The sequence below is a fragment of the Ursus maritimus genome, unplaced genomic scaffold (genome assembly GCF_017311325.1).
Source record: "Ursus maritimus isolate PB19 unplaced genomic scaffold, ASM1731132v1 scaffold_15, whole genome shotgun sequence".
Taxonomy (NCBI): Eukaryota; Metazoa; Chordata; class Mammalia; order Carnivora; family Ursidae; genus Ursus; species Ursus maritimus.
Window position 1 is genome coordinate 17,182,028 of NW_024423897.1, and position 22,589 is coordinate 17,204,616.

General features: G+C 41.6%; 1 long non-coding RNA gene across 1 annotated transcript; it reads right to left on the reverse strand.

Annotated features, from left to right (window-relative positions):
• Window positions 1-7,752: 7,752 nt before the first annotated feature.
• Window positions 7,753-14,964, reverse strand: LOC121102754. The gene is made up of 2 exons (XR_005834841.1): window positions 14,012-14,964; window positions 7,753-8,238 (listed from the first exon to the last, which is right to left on the reverse strand). It is a non-coding gene; the product is annotated as an uncharacterized LOC121102754 (long non-coding RNA).
• Between the last annotated feature and the right edge of the window lie 7,625 nt (window positions 14,965-22,589).

Sequence of the window (22,589 nt, forward strand, 5' to 3'; positions counted from 1 at the left end):
ATTCAATCACTGACCTTGTTACTGTCTCTATACTTTTGACTTTTCTAGAATGTCATATAATTGGAATCCTACAGTATTTAGCCTTTTCAGACTGGCTTCTTTCACTAACCAATTATGCATTTAAGGGAGACTGTGGTTCTAATAATATTATCTGAAGTAATATTGCTGCCGAGGACTTAACTCATCAGGACTTCAGTCATGGACCTGATGCCGTGAGATCTGCTCTCCAAATGAGGCTGGCACCGGGCAGATATTCTCAAGAAACTGGGAAGCTTGGACTTGAGTGGTGGCCACTTAGCTGTATGACTTAAAGCAGCAGTAGAGAGAGGAGCTCACTATTGTTTCCATGTACAGGCTTGTGGTTGCTGGTGATTCTTTTTAAATAGCATACCATTATTTCTGTTTATTTAGGTTTTAAGCTTTATTTCATCTTTTGTATTTAAAATATATTTCTGTTTGAAAGAAGGATTCAAAGTGGAAATAGAAAAAGAAAACTAAATGATTTCATCATTAACATTTAAACTATTTCATAGCAATGAACTCGGTGAAGGACAAATTTGGTTAGTTTCAGAAAGATTACAGATTAAGCAAGAGATTGCTGACAGACTGAAAATAAAACCTGAAACTAGGGACGCCAGGGTGGCTCAGTCAGTTGAATGTCCAGCTCTTGGTCTCGGCTCAGGTCACGATCTCACGGGTTGTGGGTTGGAGGCTGCGTCAGGCTCTGTGCTCTCTGGGGAATCTGCTTGAAGATTCTCTCCCTCTGCCCCTCTCGTCTCCTTTTCTCTCTTTCAAATAACAATACATCTCGAATAAATAAAAAATAATACTAGATACTGGAAGGTTCATTCATTACACGGGTATTTGGATGTCCTGAAATTTGCAGGAGGTACAGGGAGCAGACAGTAGGATGGAAGGAAGGGGAGGTTCAGTTGGAGAAAATGTTGACAGTGCCTTGGGTGGCAAATACCCACCTCGTAGTGATAACAAGGCAGGTGCACGAACTGCACAAACAGGAGACATTACAGTAGTCAGACCTGCCCTGTGCCCGGCACCGTGGTGGATGCCAGAGATGCGGTGATGGACAGAACATAGCCTCTGCCCTAGTGAGCTGGCTGTCAAATGGGGAACCCTATCATAAATAAGAAAATGAAAATAGCTTTAGACTTGGGGTGGGGTGGTGAGAGAAATACTATGAGGAAAAAGAATACATGTGAGAGAGTGGTATTGTATTTCTTTTAGATCAAATGGTCACAGCAGGTCTCTCTGGGGTGGTGACATTTGAGGGAACTTTCTTAGTAATGAGGGAACCAGCTATGTGTAGTTTTGGGAGGAGATCGTTCCAGGTAGATGGAATGTAAGTGCAAATGTCTAAAGGCTGGAATTAGGTTGGCACGTTCAAGGAACCGAAGAAGGTCAGCATGGTTAGAGTAAACAAGAAGAGAGGGATAAAAATGGAGTTTGAAGGAGCAGACAAGGAGCAGGTTGTGGAAAAGGCTGCTAGGCCAAGTAAGGAAAGGAGCTTGGATTTTATTCTAATGTGTTAGGAAGATACCTGGAGGGTTGGGATGGGGAGATGATATGATCCAACTTACGTTTTTCCAAACCTTACTCTGGTATCTGTGCTAGAAATTGACTGGAGGAAAGGAGGCAAGAATTGAATAAGGAGGCCAGCTGGAAGCAATTGGGACTGTCCAGATGAGAGCTGAGCATGGCCTGCAGGAGGATGGGGACCGGTGGTTGTGGTTGGAAGTGCTTTTCTGTAGGATGTAATATGAAAGGAGATCTAGGGGGCGCCTGGGTGGCTCAGTCCATTAAGCAGCTGCCTTCAGCTCAGGTCATGATCCCGGGGTCCTGGGATCAAGCCCCATGTCAGGTTCCCTGCTCAGCGGGGAGTCTGCTTCTCCCTCTCCCTCTGCCCCTCCACTCCACTTGTGCTCTCTCTATTGTGTTCTCTCTCTCAAATACATAAAATCTTAAAAAAAAAAAAAAGGTAGATCTAAAAGGACTTGCCAATGGATTGGATGCTGGCGATAAATGGGATACACAGGGGTTTGGGATTTCAGAAGCAGAGTCTTTACTTCTTGCTGGAGTGAACTTTCTGAGAGAGGTAGGGTTGATGTGTGGCTAAGAGGAGTTGGCAGGGGAGGACATTCTAGGTCAGAAACTGCGATGAGCAAAAGCAGGAAGCAGAAAGGTGAACGTTCTATTTAGAGAAAGGCAAAGTTGGAGTCTGGCATACGCGTGAGGATAAAAGGTGAGGTAAGTCTGCAAAGGGACCTTAGGGCTCGGCTGGAAGGGTTTTGAGGACCATGTTCGGGTACTTCATTTCCCAGTATATTGATACCGCAATGGGGAGTGGTGTCTGTCAGGAGTGCATGTAGCGGCAAGTAACTGAGAACTTAAGCAAAGTTTTGTTTTTTAGATTTATTTATTTGAGAGAGAGAGAGCAGTGTACGAGCTGGGGGTGGGAGAAGCAGACTCCCCACTAAGCAGGGAGCCTGATGCTGGGCTCCATCCCAGGATCATGACCTGAGCCAGAGGCAGACGCTGAACTGACTGAACCACCCAGGCGCCCCTGAAAACTTTAATACCTTAAACAAAAAGGACTTTCAGTTTTCTCATGAGAAATCAGGCCATAATCAGCTCTGGACTTGAGGCTGCTCATGCCTGCAGGGGCCTTGATACTGTCTGTTTCTGCTCGACCTTCTTGACTATGTTGCTTTTCATCCTCATGCTGGTCACCTCACGGTGCCTGGCTGGCTCCTGTAACAGTATGGGCATTAGCTCTTCTCTGGGCAGAAAGAAAGGGGACAGGGAGGCAAAAAGGGCTGGGGCCATGCCAGTCCCTTCTGTTTTACTGTGCTGAAATACGTAGAACATAAAATTTGCCTTTGAAACCATCTTTAGGTTTACAACTCAGCGCCATTAACAGCACTCATAATACTGCGCAACCATCACCAGTATCTATTTCCAAGACATTTTCATCTCTCCAACAGAAACTACTCCATGCATGATTAATTAAATCATTGGATATTGGCATTGATTCAACCTCCATCCCCTCTCCCCTCCCTGGAGGTCAGGGGAGTGAGACTGCAAGTTCCACCCCTCTAATCCCTTGGATGGTTTTCCTGGCAATCAGCCCCCATTCTTAGGTGTGGTCCAAAAGTTGTCATTAACAAAAGACACCTTTGTCCTCTTAATAGTCGGGGAATTCCAACAGTGCCAAAAACAGATGAATACCAAATATACATTTGTTAATATGCATAGCATTATCACAGCATATGCCAGGGATATTTTGGTAGATGGTAGGGAGTGAGTAATGGAGGGAGAGGAAGAGTTCTGTGCATAATGAGACCAGAGAGAAAAGGGCAAAAAAAAGAAAAAAAAGAAACGGTATAAAAAGTGTTACTTGGCATGATACGCTGGATTTCCTTTGACCCAAGTAAGAATTAACTCCTAGTTTCAGAACTGTATCTCTTTGATTTCAGCCTTTCCTTTTTGTTCAGATTTTCTTTAGTTAAGATATTGTGGCAAGATTTGGCTATGGAACTTACTTGGGTCTCTGACAGGCAGATATTTACAAAAATGGTTTTTCAACATCTAGGGTTTTGTTTTTCTGCTTCAGATATGTATACACGAGCATATGTATTTATATTGATACTTTTCCATGTCAACAAATATAGGTCTACATTATTATCTTCATCTGCTGGATAGGATTTCCGTTATAAGTATATCCCATAGTTTTTTAAAAAATAAATTAATAATACATCCGTTTCAGTTTCGGATTGCCATGGTAAACCTCTTGATACATACTTGCTGAGATTCTGGTCCAATGATCTGTTGTGGATAAGTGGATAAGCACTTAGAGGTGGAATTACTGGGAGAGGTCATGCACATTTTTAAGGATGTTGATAGCCATTACTAAACCACTTTCCACAACAGTTGTTATCAGTTCACACTCCCAAAGCAATCCCCTCCTGCCCATTTCCTCACACCTTTGACACCAATTGCCAATCTTTTTATCTTTCAAGTTCCACGAGGTAAGACCTTTATGATTATCTGCTCTTATTTTTGTTGCCAGTAAACCTGAGTGTCTTTCCACGTATCTGGTGTATTTGTATTTGCATGTCGGAGTGAAACGGCACATTTTGCCTTGTGCCCATGAGATCCCAAGATCTTGTGGGTTTGAACAAGCTGGGCTGAAAATTGTAGGCTGCGGAGTCATCGCTGGTTGTCTTGGCTTGGCGAACTGGGGTATGCCCAAGGTGTGGTATTGGGAATAACAAAAAGGCATGTATATCAGATAATTTAGCAAGAGGTCATGAGACTTTGAATGCAGAGGCAAGGGAGGGGGGCACATCAGAGGTGACTGGAAGACTTCAAAGCTGATTATTCAGACAATAACTGAGTCAGAGGACCAGGGGAAGAGCAAACGTTTAGAGAAAGATCGGCTTTAGCTGTGGACACCTGGACACTAGGACGCCATTTCCTCTCACATCTTTCTCCATGTCATCCTTACCATTCCCACCTCCAATCACAGGACAGGCACGTCCCCCAAGGAGGCAAGTGCCCACCTATCTGCAGGATTTTGCACTTAACTTTCCCAACATGGAAAGCCTTTCCCCCAACTTGGACCTAATCACTCTTTAGGGCTTCGCTTGCATGTCTCTTTCCATTAAGAAGCGTCTCATGAATGCTCGTCTACTCCCTTCCTCAGATGTCTTTTCTGAGTGCTGTATCCGTGGGGTGCTCCGCTTACCCCTATGTTACGTTGTGAGGTTCAGTTTGGAGTTCAGTCTTCCTGAGCTCACTTTCGTGTTTTAATACCTGGGAGATGTTAAGTGAATTTTATCTCTTTATATCTTGTTTTGTATTTCTTCCACTAAAACTGTATTCACTAACACTCCCGAGGCTTGGCTATGTCCATCCGTTTCCCCAGACTTTTGCCAACAATAAGCATGATACTTACGGTATTACACAGGTACCGATGACTCAGGCAGTTGGGAGTCTTGAATGAGGCAGCATTTGCAACTTGCTGTGGAATGTTGCGTAAATTATTAAATTGTTCGGTGCCTCACCTTCTCATCTGCGAAATGAGGATAATAATACAGATTTCTTATAGATTTATTGCCTGGAACCCATAATGTACGTGCTAAGCATCTTGACGATGCCTATTTCATACTAGGGTGTGAGTTGCTAGGATGATACTAACGTAACACAGCTAGTAAGGTGCTCACGTATCATGTTACTATTTTTGTCAGAAAACTACAAATTCGGAAGGCAAGAACGACATCTTATGCATATGGGATTCCCTGGTACCTAGCGTTGCGGCTCCCATGTAGATATTTATGACTTTGTTGAATAGATGCTTATGAATTTCCAGCATCCCCTTAAAGCTGGGGAGAGAGACGGGGCTGGAAACAAAATTTGGGAGGCAATCAGAAATGATTCTCGGGGTAGAGAGGGTAGAGTCGTGGGAGTCCTCAGAATTGGTCAGTAGCTCCTCTCTGACTTCTCTCCTTCATCACTTCTTTTCTCTGTTGGTCAAAAATTGTATATCAGCTTTTGAGAGAGATGTCCGTTGTCTTTTTGGCTTTTTTCCTGTTTTTGCATGATTAAAATATTTGGGCATTTTCCCACACTTGATGAGGGATAAAATTGCTTTTCTTCTTCTCGTGTTGAGGAGGATTCTGGGGAAGAGACTACATGGGGTCAACAGAGAAAAATGCCCAAAATGACGGTTTTGTTTTGCCAGCCAGCATCTGCGGATTTCAGAATAATCCAGGTTTGGATCTGAGCTTTGCTCATTGCATTTAAGTTATTTTTCTTCTCCAAGCTTCACCTTACTCATTGATAAAATGTGGCTCTGTTCCCTACCCCTGCTTCAGAGAATTATGCTAATTGTTTTAATACTTGTAAAGGGCTTTTACTGCTTTAAAAAATATAAAGGAAAGTCATTTGCATCTGTGAGATTAGATGAGCTGTAGCTGAAATGCAAAAGTAGTGGCTTAAATAAGATAGACATTTGTTTTTCCCTTCTGGAAAGTTCAGATACAGACAGACCAGAGATGATGTGGTGGCTCCAGAATTATCCGGGGATCTAAGCTGCTTCCAGCTTTCTGCGCCTGCCTCCTTAGAAGGGAGCTCCAACCTCATCATGTGAAAAGCTCCGGTCATCACGTTGATGTTCGAAGCAGCAGCAGGAGCTGGGAGTGGGGTGGGGGGAACACACCCTTTCTCTTTAAGGTTACTGTCCAGAAAGTGCCCCAAATCTGCTTCAGCTAATTGGGTTGTAGCATAGTCGCGTAGTCACACTCAGCTGCTGGAGAGGCTGGGGATTCAAGTTCTCATTCTCATATGTGCGCACCTGAAATCCAGGAGTTCTATAGTGAAAGGAGGGAAAGGGAAACTGATACGGGGACAACTAGTACTATCCCTCCGGTACGAGACGCAGAACAGCAGCCCTATGGGGGTGCCTGGGTGGCTTGGGCAGTTAAGCGTGTCTTTGGCTCAGGTCATGATCTCGGGGTCCTGGGATCGAGCTGGGAGTCAGGCTCCCTGCTCAGTGGGGAGTCTGCTCTCCTTCTCCCTCTGCCCCTCCCCCACTCATGCTCTCTTCCTCCCTCTATCTCAAATAAATAAGAAAATCTTTAAAAAAAAAAACAAACACAAAACAAAAACAGCCCAGCAGTCCTATGTCTAAGGTCACACAGAGTATTAGGGTGCTCCAGAGACACAGAACCAATAGGATATATCTATATCCATACACAGACACATATATTGAGAGAGGGAGAGATTGATTTATTATAAGAACTGGGTCCTGGGAGGCTGAGAAGTCCCATAATCTGCCGCTGTAAGCTGGAGCCCAGCAAACCCAGTGGTGTGATTCAGTCTGAGTAAAAACTCTGAGAATTGAGGGGCTGAAGGTATAAATCCTGACCTGAGTCCAAAAGCCTGAGAACCAGGAGTGCAGATGTCTGCGAGCCTGAGAAGGCAGATGTCCCAGCTCAAGCAGAGACAGCAAATGCCCCCTTCCTTCATCTGTTTCTCTTTCATTCTATTCAGTCCGGCAAGGAATTGGATGGTGCTCACCTGCCTTGGTGACGGTGATCTTCTTTCCTTAAGTCTACGGATTCAAATGCTAGGCTGTTCCAGAGACATCCTCCCAGACATGCTCAGAAATAACATTGTATCAGTCACGTGGGCATCCCCAGTGAAGCTGACACATAAAATTAACTATCACACACAGCTAATGAACAGATGGGCTAAAACCGGATTCCATTCCCCTACCTCCCCCCCCCCCCCCCCGCAAAAAAAACTATTAATTTGAATTTTACTAGAATTTAATAGGCAAAAAGAGATGAAAGTGAAATTGAAGTTAATAACTTTTCGATAAATATTTCTTCCTCATAAAATGTCTAATGAGGATAATAATGTACCTTTCTCGTAGCTTTGCAGCATGGAATCCATGGTCTAAAAGAGCTTGACCAATGCCTATTCCATGAAAGGATATGAGCTACCTAGGGCGATGCCAGTGTAAAAACACAGTGAAGTGTGCAAATATTGGATTTATTTTTGTGACAGGATTCTAAATCTTGGAAGGCAGAGACATGTCTTACTCCTGTTGGATTCCCGATGTCTAGTTCAGCGGCTCCTGTGTCCATCTTTATCACTGCTAAGAATGTTGAATGTGAAGAAAATGAGGTGAAACATTGAATAGTTAGGACTCGTGATTTTTTAAACATCATATTTGAATTATAAGCAGTATTTATTTGTGTCCTTTCAAACTATTAGCTCCTTTTAACACATTTTATTAGATTTAAATATTTCTACTGTAGCCGGGGCACAGGGAGCAAGGGCCCCTGGCTCTGCGGGTCCCCAACAGATTAGGTTCAGGCAATCGCCACTGACAAGGTCCAAAGGCAGAGAGACCCATGGTGGTGAAACAAGGAAGGAATTTATTTCCGTGAGGCCATCGCCGGGAAGACAGCAGAAGAGCGTCTCAAAGACTGTCTCCAAAGTGCTGAAGAGACTTCCAGGTTTATATAAGGAAAATGTGGGACAAAGGTCGGTGGGTCCATGCGCGTGGGCAGTAGAAGTCGGGTGATCATTGTCTTGGGATCCAGCATGGGCAGGCTCTTGCTGGCTCAAGGCAGTCCTTACTCTGGGGATAGTTTCTGTTCCCATCAGGGGATGCTTTGCTCACAAGGTCTTTCGCCTGAGTTAAGAGGTAAGCTGGAAAGAAGAACTTAATCATTTAGAAAGTTTGCGGTCCAAATGGAGGTAGGAGAAGTCCTCTAAGATTTACAATATTTCTATTCCATTTCTCAATCTTAGTTCCCGATTTTTTTTTTTTTTAAGATTTATTTATTCATTCGAAGAGAGAGTGAGAGCGATAGCATGAGCAAGGGAGAGGGTCAGAGGGCCCGGGAGAAACAGACTCCCCACTGAGCAGGGTGTCAGACACGGGGCTCCATCCCAGGACCCTGGGGTCATGACCTGAGCCTAAGGCAGACGCTTAACTGGCTGAGCCACCCAGGTCCTCCCCGACCCCATACTTAAAATGATTTGTTCTTTTGTTCTATTTGTAGAACTTGGTACTTGTTTTCCTTTTCTAGTGCACATTTAACAAAATACCACACAAGCTGAGTAACTTCAAACAACAGAAATTTATCCTCTTACAGTTCCAGAAGCTACTAGTTCAAAATCAGGGTTTAGGTGTTGACTCTCCTTGAGGGCTCTGATGGAGAATCTGCTCTATACCCTCTCCCTTCTGGTGAAGGCAGGCAACACTCGAGGTTTATTGACTTGTAGAAGCATCGCTCAAATCTCTGCTTTGGTGTTCCTTTGGCTATCTCTCCCATGTCTCTGTGTCTTCACACGATCTTTTCTTAACAGCTCCGTTTTCTCTCTCTTTTTTTTTTTTAAAGATTTTATTTATTTATTTGACAGAGAGAGACAGCCAGCGAGAGAGGGAACACAAGCAGGGGGAGTGGGAGAGGAAGAAGCAGGCTCCCACCAGAGCAGATGAGCCTGATGTGGGGCTCGATCCCATAACGCCGGGATCACGCCCTGAGCCGAAGGCAGACGTTTAACCGCTGTGCCACCCAGGCGCCCCAGCTCCGTTTTCTCTTATAAGGGCACTAGTCAGATTAGATTAGGGTCCACCTCGTAAGTGGACTTCGCCTTAGCTTCACTATATTTGTAAAGACCCTATTTACAAATAAGATCACATTCACAGGTACTGGGGGTTAGGACTTCCATCTTTTGCGGGGGGTCGGGGGGACACAATTCAACTCACAACATTACTTCAGAGATTTTCTCTTGTTAGAATATAATAACTTCCTGTTTTATATCTCTTCTTTGCTTCCCATTAGCTTCCCCCCATGCATTGTGATTATCTCAAGTCTTCTGTCCTGAATTTCATTTCCAATTATATTTATTCTCTTTCTTGCTGCTTCTAATTTATTCATTAGTTTTTAAATGGTATTAGTTTTAGTTGGGTTCTTATTCACTTCCTTAGCTTTACCGTACCTTTTTATATTTGATTCTGTAGTTTTATTGGCTAGGCTTTGAGAGGTTTAATTTATTGTTTATTGCTTTTAAGTAATCTTATTAATGTATTCTATTGGACAAAGCACTTGGGAATGATCCTTGGGCGATTTTTTCTATGAAACTAAGATATTAATCTTTTTAACTGCGTTCTCATGCTGAATTTTCTTGGGTATTTTCAGATTAACACCTTGCTCCTTTTTGCATTACCCCTGTGTAAGAGGGCTGCTCTGTAGACTACCTCTCCTGTCCGTCAGCTGGAGAGAATTCTCCCCAGCCCTCTTTCCACCATCACCAGAGCCTTGTCTGACCCCGTAGCTACAGCTAAAAGGCCCAGGTGTTGCGTTCCCTCCCCCTCTCCGGCCTGCAGGCATGGTGGGGTGGGGGAGAGTTCAGTTGGGGTTGTGTACAATCTTTCTTGAACTAGTTTCAGTTCCTTTTTCTTAAATTTTGTTTTTGTCTTGTGCCTGGGACTGTTCCACTTAATGAAACATAGGGTAATATCTTCTAGATGGTTCTCCCAATTCAGCACGAGTCTAGTAGCCTATGCTTCTGCACGAGTGGGTCGAGGCAACTCTTCACTTTCTTTTTCATTTCTCCTCACCCCCAGACCGTTTCCTCAGTACTACGTTGGGGTCAAAAGAGACAAAAAGGATACCATTCTTCTTGTATTGCTTGCTGATTTGGGGGGCATTGAGGGACATTCTCAGGAGTTGTAGTATCCTCTGGGAATAAGATAGGAGTCATCTTCTTTCTTTGGCCCTTTAGAGATCATGACATTTGATTTCCTTGTTTGGGTGCGGCAGATTTTTTTTTCTGGTATTTCTTTTCCTTGATTCTGTTGTTTATGAGAGGAGGGGAGAATCCATGAACCGATTTACTCTGTCTCCTTTTCAGTGTGCGTCTTGAGCATTTTGCCATGATGCTAACTGGTGATTTCTCCACTGACAAAAAGACCACACCGGTAGGTATTTTTGCAACAGCATTACCGTTCCCACCCTTCCTGCCAGTGCTGATCCTCTGAAGCCTAATTTAGATTACTGCATCGAGATGTCAGCTTACATTATGATTGGAAGGCCAGGTCGCTGGTCCTTTCTTTTCCCCTCCCAAATCAAGGGCTTTAGATGTGAAGTAATCATTATTAAAATGCATTTTTCACTTATTTTCTTTTGTTCAGCAGTCAGACCTAAATGTCACCAAAGGTTACATTTTAGACCTTGCTGGTTTTTAAACTCTGGTAACGATTAGCCCATTGAAAGTGGAAGAAGCTCTCAAAATGTGTTTTCCCTGCCAATTCTGCCTCAGCCCTCACACTTGCAGTAACCTCATTATTATTCCAAATTGAAGGATTTGAGGTCATGCTGAGAGGTTCGCAAACTAGGGGAACAGAGTCCCTGTCCTCATCATCTCAGATATTTATCATTTACTTTTCAGGGCTCAGAAGACTAATTAATAAATCAAAGAAATCGTTATAGACTAGTTCAGGGTGTTTGGGCTTTTACCCCCTGGGAAATAAGTCTTTCATTTTCAAAAGCATATTTGTTTCCATAATGTAAGACAAATATCTTGTTGAATACAAATGCTTGTGATATAATGGGTATCTTAAAGCCAAACCAGGATATAGCCAGATCCCCATCGGAAGGGTTTAGAAAGCAAGCCAGTACATGTTTTTTGTTTGTTTGTTTTCCTGTTACTGGCTTTAGGTAGTCTTTTGTTTCCTTTGCCTCCAAGACACGAAGAAAGTTCTGTCTGAGCCTGGGTTCTCAAAGTGGTCCTCAGGAACTTTGGGGCATCAGATGGGAGCTGGTTAATGGACCACTGGGTGTCAGTATTGTCTTTTCTTACCCTAGCAGAACCCAAATTGGGTTGTCTGGTCCTTATCAGAAGTTTTTTTGACTTTGTTGGAACACAGGATATTAGACTTTTTGTCCAAGCCAGAAAGGACCATCCAGTCCAACCAGCTTACTTCACAGATGGAAAGATTGAATCATGGCGAAGGGACAGCTGGTTTCCCCACCACAGGCTTCCCAAACTATCTCAAACTTAAATGCCCATAGGGCCAAGCAGATCAAAGAGTCAAGTGGGCTCACATCTCTCTGAACAAAAAATTATGCCCTCTTCTTCCCCATAGAAATAAGCTGTTTTCCATTTTTCTTGATCAGTCCACTTAGTGTATCTCTTGTTTCCCCAATACTGATACAGAGAAAATTTCTTCTGGTTTTTAAACAATAGCAACAAGACCACAAAAGCACGATGAAAGGACTTGGCCACATGTCAGGGAAAAAATGAGAATGAATAAGGGACCAGTTGGGTTACATGCTAGCAGGGTGATGGGGTCCTAACATCAGAGGATTTTCAGATTTTTCAAGAGAAATGGGAAATCTGGGTTTTTATGTGAATTCTTATCTTCATAAGGTTGTTCAAACTTCAAAAAAAAAAAAAAAAAAACTAACCTCATCTGTAGGCTACATAGGGGATTTCTCGTTTAACAAGCTATAATCATTGTACTAAAACTCAAAAGTTTTCTTCTCGGACTTGGATTCTTCATTTTCTAGTCTGGGCTAACTGATTGGCTCCCGCATAATGAGGGAAGGGCGCTTGGGAGATATACTGGATTTATGTATATTTCACTCATATGTGGAATTCAAGAAACCATGTTACCTTTTTATTCCAAGGAAAGGGAAATGTTTTGTGCAGCCCTTTGAGGGACGGTATAGACCAGAGGGGCTACATATTTAGACTTCACTTGATCTAAAAGAGGTTGGGGAAAATTGATCATTACTAAATTTTCAATGCTGAGTAATTTTCTGTCATGAACACACTAGAGTCAGAGCCTTGAGGGAGAAAGCATCTAGAGGTCTCTACAATCCTGGGAATTTGCTTCTTTTGTAGACGGGAGAGCTGCGAGGATAAAGAGCAGTTCTCAGACTCATGGACAAGGTACAGGCTTTAGAGACGCCTACTCTAAACAGCTGCATTTCATACACCAGGAAGGTGAAGCACGGATGGGACAGTGTCCTACTCAAGGTCACAGAGCTGGTGGCAGAAGACTCTTGATTCCAGCTGTTCTCAATCTTAATCTGGGATTCTCACTGGGGGTTGATGAGAAACATGCACCCAGTCATTGGATAGCACAGTGTTACATGCAAATATTCACAAGCAATAGTGTTCAGGAGGCAAAATACAATGGTTTCTGCAAGAAAGAGTCTATTTGTATTTCGATAGAGTATTCGGATCTAGAAAGGAATAGACTGGGCAAATGCACAAGAGGCTGAATTGTTCATTATTTTTAAAAAATTTTAATTTGGAAATCATCTGATTTTAGTGTTTAACCACCTGTGTTTCTCCAGTGTATTGTTATTTCACAAGTTTTGTTGGAGTCAGCAAAAGAGGAAAACATGCCGTTATAATCTGGAAAAAGACTGTGAGAGATAAAGGAGAATGCAAGGGTGATACATGGACTTAATCTGCACCAAGAAAGACTTAGGTTAGATGCACTGGAGAACTTGACAAGAAGAATTTTTAAGATTAGAATGTGTTCTTAGCAGAGGTCACATGATCATTTAAAATCCTATTATTGTAGCTATCAGTTCAAGGAAACAGTCTCTACTATTAGAATTAGCTTTCTAAAATATCAGTATGATCTATTGATGGTCCCTTCTTAAAAACTTCTTTTTTATTGTCATTTCCTAGGTTTGACACACAAGTCACTTCCTAATGTGATCTAAGATAATTTTTCTTATCTGGGAGTAATCTAAATGTTTTTTAAAAATTGAAGACATCAAAAAGCACGATCTTTATCAAATAAGATTAGGAAGTGTGAGATATCATACCTTGTGGAGAATCGCTAAGCACATATGAAAGGCTTTGAAAAATCCTGAAATTAAGAATACTGTATAAATACGTCACTCAGCAGAACATGCTTGGAAACTACTCCCCCATCACCTTACCTCCCATCGATTCATACAGGTTGTGCTCCAGCCCTGCTGAGCTTTTCCTCAGAAAAATAACAACTCACAGTTGAACAACATGGGTTTGAACTCTGCGGGTTCACTTACGTGTGAATTTTTTTTCTATAAATACAGCACAATACTTCATGTCTTTTAGGACTTTCTCAACATTTTCTTTTTTCTAGCTTTATTCTAAGAATACAGTATTTAATGCAACATACGAACTGTTTTTAATTGACTGTTGGTTGGTGGTAAGGCTTCTGGTCAACAGTAGGCTACTAGTGACTATTTCTAAACAGTGGTGGATATGTTCAGGCTACACTTAGCAATGATGTCAAGATTCTTCTACCTGTGTCTTTGACCTTCTACTAACAGCTTCAGCGGATCCGTCCAAGCCACGCTCATCTGTCACCTGAATTGTGCGTTGGTGTGAATTTCAACCCTTCTCCCTTGTGTTCTTGTGACACCCATGCTCCACACAGCTTCCCACCGTGCTCTCACCTCACCTGCCTCCGTTCTGGTCCTCCAGCGCTGCCCATCTTCCCCCAGCCTCACGGCCTTTCATTGACTGTTGCCTCTGCTGGGAGAGCACTTCTCCCCATTCTTTCTGTCCTTCAGTTCCCCATGCAGATGCCCCCTACTCAGAGGGGTCTGCTGTCTTAGCCTGGGGTCTCTTCAGAATACCCTGAGACAAGAAGCAAACAGCAGCAGTTTACTTGGGAGGTCTGGGGAAGGTGGATGGGAAAATAGGACAGTGACACAGAAAAGAGGAGGCAGCCAATACAGGGCACCCGCTACCACAGTGGGCAACCAAGCTTAACCCCGGGGAAGTCCCGGGGAAAGTGTGAAATGCACATCTCAGAGTGAGTGCCCTTGAGACTGGAGGGATCTGGACCCACCCACTCCCCTCAGCCAGGGTTGGGGACCACTGGGCGGGGGTAGGGGGAAGGCACTTCTGGCTTACTGCTTTTGTTATACAGACAGCGTGGGCAGAGTGCAGTACTGGCATTGAGACGCAGTCCCGAGGAGTCGTCTTCACACTTGAGTGCGTGTGCAAGCCTTGGGGATCTTGTTAGGATATGGATTGATTCAGGAGTTCTGTGAGGAGGCCTGAGATTCTCTGCCTGAGGGATTCCCAGGCAATGTCCCTGCTGATGTTCTGAGATGCTGTGGGCAGCAAACTTCGGAAGCGCATTGCGAGGATAAGTCAGAGGCAGGATGGGCCCTGATGCCGGGGGCTGCCCCCTCCTCCGTGCCCATCCTCACGGAGGTCTCCTCGGCTTCTCTCAATTTATTTCTTTTGTATGGCAAAGCACGGGCTGAAACAGCAGTATCTGTGGTTTGGGCGACTTGTTTATGCCTGGTCTTCCTCCTTAGAATGTAAGCTCTGGGGGCACCTGGGTGGCACAGCGGTTAAGCGTCTGCCTTCGGCTCAGGGCGTGATCCCGGCGTTCTGGGATCGAGCCCCACATCAGGCTCCTCCGCTGGGAGCCTGCTTCTTCCTCTCCCCCTCCCCCTGCTTGTGTTCCCTCTCTCGCTGTCTCGCTGGCTGTCTCTATCAAATAAATAAAATCTTTAAAAAAAAAAAAAAAAGAATGTAAGCTCTGGTGTCCTCCCCCATCCCACACCCCCGACAAATAAATAAATAAAATATTAAAAAAAAAAACCACGAGTGTAAGCTCCGTGAAGGCTTCATTGCCTTATTGAGTGCTGTTTCCCCGGGGACGAGCACAGTGCCCAGCGCACAGATGAGTGCTCGGTAAATATTTATTGAATGACTCGGTAATTTTTCATGGGTGATATTCTCATAAACCTATTCTAGGGATACACTTGTATATAAAAAAGGTTGGGAGCTCATCCCCTGAAAAACTTGCCATGAGTAACACAAATCATGCAACAACGTTTCAGAGATCCTTCTCGGTTATTCTTTCTGCAGGCCTTCCTGCCCCTTTAGGAAATTGTAAAATTCCACGATGAAGATGTTCACGGTGCTCTACTGCTGTGGTGAACGTGATTGCATTGTGTCCCTTTCTCACATCCGTGGTCTCCCAGCCATGGGGGCCCTACGCCCACTTAGTTGGCTTCCAGCCTTTTCTTCCTGAGCTCCTGCTGCAGGAGGTGTTGTGGGGCAGAAATGAGTGGAGGAGACCTGCCTCCTGAGGCCTATGCTTCCATAGCAATGTCTTCTTCCTACCCAGTCCTGGCCACAGGGACCAGACCTCCCTCTGCTCCTTTCTCCTTCGCGTTGTTGCTGCTGGAACTGAGGTTCCCAGCATAGTACTGAAGGATCACTCATTCCTTCTCTCGCTCCCTTTGTCATCCTCTTACTAAATATTTATTGAGAGTCTGTTATGTCCAGGGACACCTGTATGTGCTGGGTCACAGGAGTGAACAAGGCAGGCAGGAATCCATGCCCTAATCGAGCTTACTTTCTAGTGGGGGGAAACCGGTGATGAAGGTAAGGGTGTAAAGTGCAAACTGTACCAGCTAGTGGTGGATGGTATGGAGAGAAAGCAACGGTGAGAGGCTGGGAGGGCAGGAGAAGGAACGCTCCTTACGCAGGGGGCCATGGGGACTGGGGGCTGACGTGGAGGGCCTGCGCTCTCTCTGGTGGACAGGGATAGCCATAGCCAGACGAGGCCTCACAGTCTCAGGGTAGAGTGAAGAAGAGGCAGTGAGTATTGGGTGAGAGAAATGGTTGAGGATCATAGAAAAAAACACATGGAGACTCTCTTAAGCATGTATTTTTTAATAAGTAAAACACTTCTATTGGGTCAACATTTAAAATATACAAAAGGATATTAATTGTAAAATGAAAAGCCTCCCAAACTTATGCCCCTGGAACTCAGTCCCCCTTCTTGGAAGCAAACGTTTAAAAACAGTTTCTTCATATATTCTTTCAAGGATATTTTATTCATACCCATGCACATATATGTGTGTGTATCAGCATGCATAGCCATACGGAAGCTCATAAACGCTACGTAGTGTGTGCATACATAACGGCACACGTAGTATGTATATATGTATTCGTTCTGCATGTATGTCTGTATACTTACGTCTATACATTCATTGGAAAAAAATGTTCAAGACTTTTCAGGGAGCTCTCACTTCATGAGGATTCTACCAGTTGCTAAGTATGTTTGCATACTTCTACAAATCAAATAAGGCTTTAGTAGTTTGCCTGTACATTTCAATTTTGGAGATACCATGATCAATTAGGCCATACTAATGATCTCTGCAGGGCAAACCATTCTGATAGATGCTTTAGCTTTGCTTCTCGTTATGGCAACTATGCTCAGCTTATGATTAAATGCACAGACTGTGGAGATGAAAAACCTAGAAGCAAATCCTAGCTGGGTACGTGTATTAGCTTCCTTCTGCTGCTGTAACAGTTTCCCCAAACCTAGTGTCTTGAAACACAATTTTGTTACCTTCTAATTGTGGAGGTGAGGAATCTGAAATGGTTTTCAGTGGGCTGAAATCCAGGTGTCAGCAGGGCTGGGCTACTTCCAGAGGCACTAAAGAAAAATCCATTTCCTTGTCTTTTCCGCCTTCTAGAGATCCCCTGCATCCCTTGGCTCGAGGCCACTTCCTTATCTTCAGAGCCAGCAATACAGCATTTACAAACCTCTCTCTCTGACCTCTTCTCCCATGATCATATCTTTTCTCTGATTCTGACCCTCTGCCTCCCTTTTATTCGGACCCCTGTGATTGCGTTTGGCCCATTCAGATAATCCAGGATAACCTCCCCATCTCAAAATCCTTAACACATCTGCAAGGTCCCTTCAGCTATGTAAGTAACATATCCACAGGTTCTGTGGATTAGGGTGGAGACATCTTTGCGAGTAGGGTGTCACTGTTCTGCTTTCCACAGGTAGTCTTAGGAGTTCATTTCTGGGAGTATGTTCCCTTATCTACAAAATTTTCATAAAAAGAAAATTTGGAGGAATCAAATAAAACAATGTATCTAATGCTCTTGGCTCATAACCAGGACCAGCAACATCTTACGTAGCTCTGGTTTATTAGCTATGCAATCTTAAGTGACACCATTTACCCCTTGGGGTCCCCGTGTCGTCCTCTATAATGTGGGGGAAAGCATATCAACCATCAAGGTTTATTCATATGAGTATCCATTCGATCCAGGGTAGTTCATTAAAGGACCATCAGTTTCTTTGAATTGCAGTGGTATCTTTGTCATAACTCAAGTGGCCGAAACGAGTGGGTCTGTTTAAGAATTTTCTTTCTTTGCTTTGTGTGTATATTCTTGTGCCAATTCCACATAGTTTTAATTAATTTTAAATAAATCTTGGTACCTTGTAGTATAAGTTTTCCAACTTTGTTCTTTTCCTTTGAGTTTAGCTTGGACCTTTGCATATATGCAAAGTGCATATATGCACTTTCCATAAGTGTGTATGTGTGTGTGTATATATACACACACGTACTTTTGAATACTATATATATATATACACACAATTTGGAATACTACACACACACACACACTTTAGAATATGTCAATTTTTTAAAAAATGGCATTTTGATAGGATTTGCATCGACTCTGTAAATAAATTTGGGGGGAAGTATCATCTCTACATTTAAGCTTCCAATCCATGAACATGCTATATCCTCTCATTTACATCTTCTGAAGTTTTTCTTAGTAATATTTATAGTTTTCTCTGTAGAAGATTTGCATAACTGTTAGTTTCCCCTGAAATAATATTTTCTGATGTTGTTATAAATAGTATATAATTACGTATTTACATTTTATCATCGTTTTTTTGCTTGTATGAAAATTACAACTGAATTTTGTATATTGACCTCATATTCAGTGAACTAGCTCAATCCACTTAGTAATTCTATTAGTGTATAGACTCTTCTGTATTTTCCATATACACGATTACGATGTTTGACACAATAATTTTAGTTCTCCACTTCTAGATCCCATGCTATTTATTCTTTTTTATGCCTTATTCCATTAGTCAGGACTCCTGTACAATGTTTAATAAAAATGGTGGTAGCCGGTGTCCTTATACCTTTCTATATAGCAGGGAGATTCTTTCGGAATTTTATCATTAATTAAGACATTAGGTATAATACCAGATCAAGGAGGTTCCTTTTATTCCTAGTTTGCTGAAGTATTTTTAAAAATTATGAATGGGTATTGAATTCTATCAAAAGCTTTGCTCAGCTATTGAGTTGGTCAGGTATTTTTTCTGTTAATGTGGCCATTACTATCATTATTGTCAAATGTTAAGCCAAAGTTATATTCCTAGAATAAATATAATTTAGTCATGATGTATTATCTTCTATATACTTATTGGTAAGTTTGATTTTGCTAATATTTTGTTAAGGTTTCTATGACTAAAATCTTAAACATGAGAGAGGTTGGCCTTATGTTTTGTCATAACTTTATAAAACCAGTTTAAAAGTGTTCCCTTTTTCCAATTCCTGGTACGACTTGTGTGGTATTACTGTTATTTCTTCTTTTTAAAAAAATTTTGTAAAATATTTTACTTATTTGAGAGCACAAAAGTGAGAGAGAGAGAGAGAGAGAATGAACAAGCACAGGGGAAGGACAGAGGGAGAGGGAGAAGAAGACTCCCCGATGCGGGACTTGATCCCAGGATCAAGTTGGGCAGATGCCCAACTAACTGAGCCATCCAGGTGCCCAGCTGTTATTTCTTCTTTAAATGCACGTGAGAAATCTATCTGTGAGATCACCTGGGCTTGGAGTTTTATTTATCAGAGATATTAAATGATGGATTAAATTTCTTTAATAGATACAAGACTGTTTAATATTTGTTAAATGTGATTTTTAAGGAATATTTACATTTCAACTAAATTTTCAAATATATTGGCATAAAGTTCATTATAATAGCCTCATCTCTTTTGAAATTGAGTATAATTTAAATAAAGTAAAATGTGCAAGTCTTAAGTGTACAACTCAGTAAGTTCTTATCTATGATTATACCGGTGTGAGAGTCACTCAGATAAAGTTACAGATTTACTCCAGAAAGTTCCTATATTACTTTTAAAAATATTTATTTATTTGTTTATTTATTTATTTATTTATTTATTGGAGAGAGAAGTAACACAAGCAGGGGGAGGGGCAGAGGCAGAGGGACAGAATCTCCAGCAGACTTCCCGCTGAGCATGGAGCCCGATGCGGGGCTTGATCTCAAGACCCTGAGATCATGACCTGAGCAGAAATCGAAGAGTTGGCCGCTTAATCGACTGCACCACCCAGGTACCCCCAGAAAGTTCCTTTATACTCCTTCCCAGTGAATACTCATATCCCCTACTCCCAAAGTAACCACTGTTCTGATATATACCTCGCTAAATTAGTTGCATCTGTTCTCGGACTTCATATAAACAGAACCATACAGTACCTGTGTTGTGTTTGGTTTCTTTTGCTGATTGTAATGTTTTTAATGGTCACCTGTGTTAAGTTTGTTGGTAGTGTATTTTATTTTTATTGCCTTATGATATTCCATTACATGAATTCACCACAATCTTTAATCCATTTTTGTGTTGATGGACAAATCATTTCTTATTTTAAACTATTATGAATAAAGTTGCTATGAAGCTTCTTATACAAGTATTTTTATAGACATATGCACTTATTTCTTTTTGGTATATATGTAGGCATGGAATTGGTAGGTCATAGGGTAGGATATATATGTAACATTATGAGAAACTACCAAGCAGTTGTCAAAAGTAGTTGAGCCATTTTACATTCTACATGGTTACAGGTGCTCCACGCTCCTTCTGGTGTTCAGTTTTGTCAGCCTTTTTAACTTGAGCCTTACTAGTGAGTCTGTAATGGTATCCTGAGTTGTTTGGATTTGAATTTCCCTGTTGAGTTACACTGTTGGGAATCTTTCTTGTATTTTTGGCCTTTTGAATACCTTCTATTGAAAGGTGACTTATCAAGTCATTTGTTCATTTCTAAAAAGCTGGGCTATTTACCTTTTCTTAGTGATTTATAAGAATTGTGGCATATTATAGATAGGAGTCTGTTGTCATATATCTCTATATCTCTATATGGTAGTTTCTCCTTGTCTGTGGCTTGCCTTTTCACTAGCCCACTTTTGATGGGCAGAAGATTGAAGTTTTTTTCTTTCCTTTTTCGAAGCATAGTTGGTGCACAATGTTATATTGGTTTCAGGTGTACAATGGAGTGATTGGACAGTCCTGTGCATTATGCGATGCTTACCGCAGTAAGCGTTATTACCATCTGTCTCCATACAAAGTTATTGCAATATTAGTGGCGGTATTCCCTATGCTGTACTTTTCATCCCCATGACTTACTTATTTTATAACTGGAAGTTTGTCCCTATTCATCCCCTTCATCTATTTTGTTTATCCCCTCACTCCCCTCTGGCAACTGCTGGTTTGTTCTCTGTATTTATGAGTACTTCTGTTTGCTCATTTGTTTTTTAGATTCCACATAAGTGAAATCATATGGTATTTATCTTTCTCTATTTCACTTTGCATAATACCTCTAAGTCCATCCATGTTGTTGCAAATAGCAAAATCTCATTCTTTTTTATGGCTCAGTAATATTTTATTCTGTTTGTATACACACACACACACACACCCCACATCTTCTTTATCCATTTATCTATCGGTGGACACTTAGACTGCTTCCATATCTTGGCTTTTATAAATAATGCTGCAGTAAACACAGGGGTGCATATCTTTCGAAATTAATGGTTTGGTTTTCTTTGGAAAATAATGAGCTGTGGAATTATAAGTCATATGGTATTTCTATTTTTAACATTTTGCAGAACCTCCATCCTATTTACTGTAGTGACGGCACCAATTTACATTCCCACTCACAGTGCGTGAGGGTTCCTTTTTCTCCACGTCCTCCTCAACACTTATTTTTTGTCTTTCTGATACTGGCCATTCTGACAAGTGTGAGATGATATCTCGTTGTGGTTTTGATTTACGTATCCTTGATGATTAGTGCATCGTTTCACGTGTTTGCTGGCCATCTGTATGTCTTCTTTGGAAAAATGTCTATTCAGGTCCTCTGTGCATTTTTAAATCAGATTATTTGGGTTTTTTTTCATGTTGAGTTGTAGGAATTCTTTACATATTTTGGGTATTAAGCTCTGATTAGGTATATCATTGGCAAGGGTTTTCTTCCATTCAGAAGATTGTCTTTTTATTTTGTTGATGGTTTCCTCTGCTGTGCAAAAGCTTTTTAGCTTGATATCATCTCAATAGTTCATTTTTGCTTTCACTTCCCTTGTCTGAGGAGACATATCCAGAAAAACGTTGCAAAGGCGAAGGTCTAGGAGATGAGTGCTTATGTTTCCTTTTAGGAGTTTTAAAGGATCTTAGTTTAAATGAAGTCATTTTTTTAAAATTATGATTTGTATTCTTTGTGTCTTGTTTAAGAAATTTACTTCAGTAAATGAAGACATTCAAAGCTTTATTTTGAAGCTTTATAGGTTTCTTTAAATTTACAATCTACTTCAAATTAACTTTTATGTACAGTTATGAAGTAGAGGTCAATGTTCTTTTTTTTTCTCAGATGTTTAACATCATTTATTGAATAGGCCTTCCTCTCTCAGTTGAATTGCTTAGCAAAATAAAGCAGCCATTTGTGTATAAATCTACTTCCTGACTCTATAGTCTGTCCCACTGACCTAGTTGTCTATTCTTGTTGCCAACACCACACTGTCACACTGTCTTAATTGCTATAACATTATAAAAGGTCTTGAAATTTAGTAGTGTATATTTAATTTGTTTTTCCTTAAGGTTTTCATAGCTAGGCTAGATCTTTTATATTTTATACAAATTTTAGTATCATCTTGTCAATTTCTGCAAAAAAAAAAAACACCTATTTGGATTTTGGTAGGGATTACATTGAATTTATAGATTAATTTTGGGTGCAAGATAATTGATACCATAATGAGTCTTCCAGATCATGAATATGGAGTATATTTTTATTTCAATGGATTTCTTAAGGTTCAACTAATCTTGCATTTCTGGAATAAAGCCCATTTGGTCATGATGTATTGTCCTTTTTCATATATTACTCTTTTCGATCTGCTGGTAGGTTTTAGACATTTT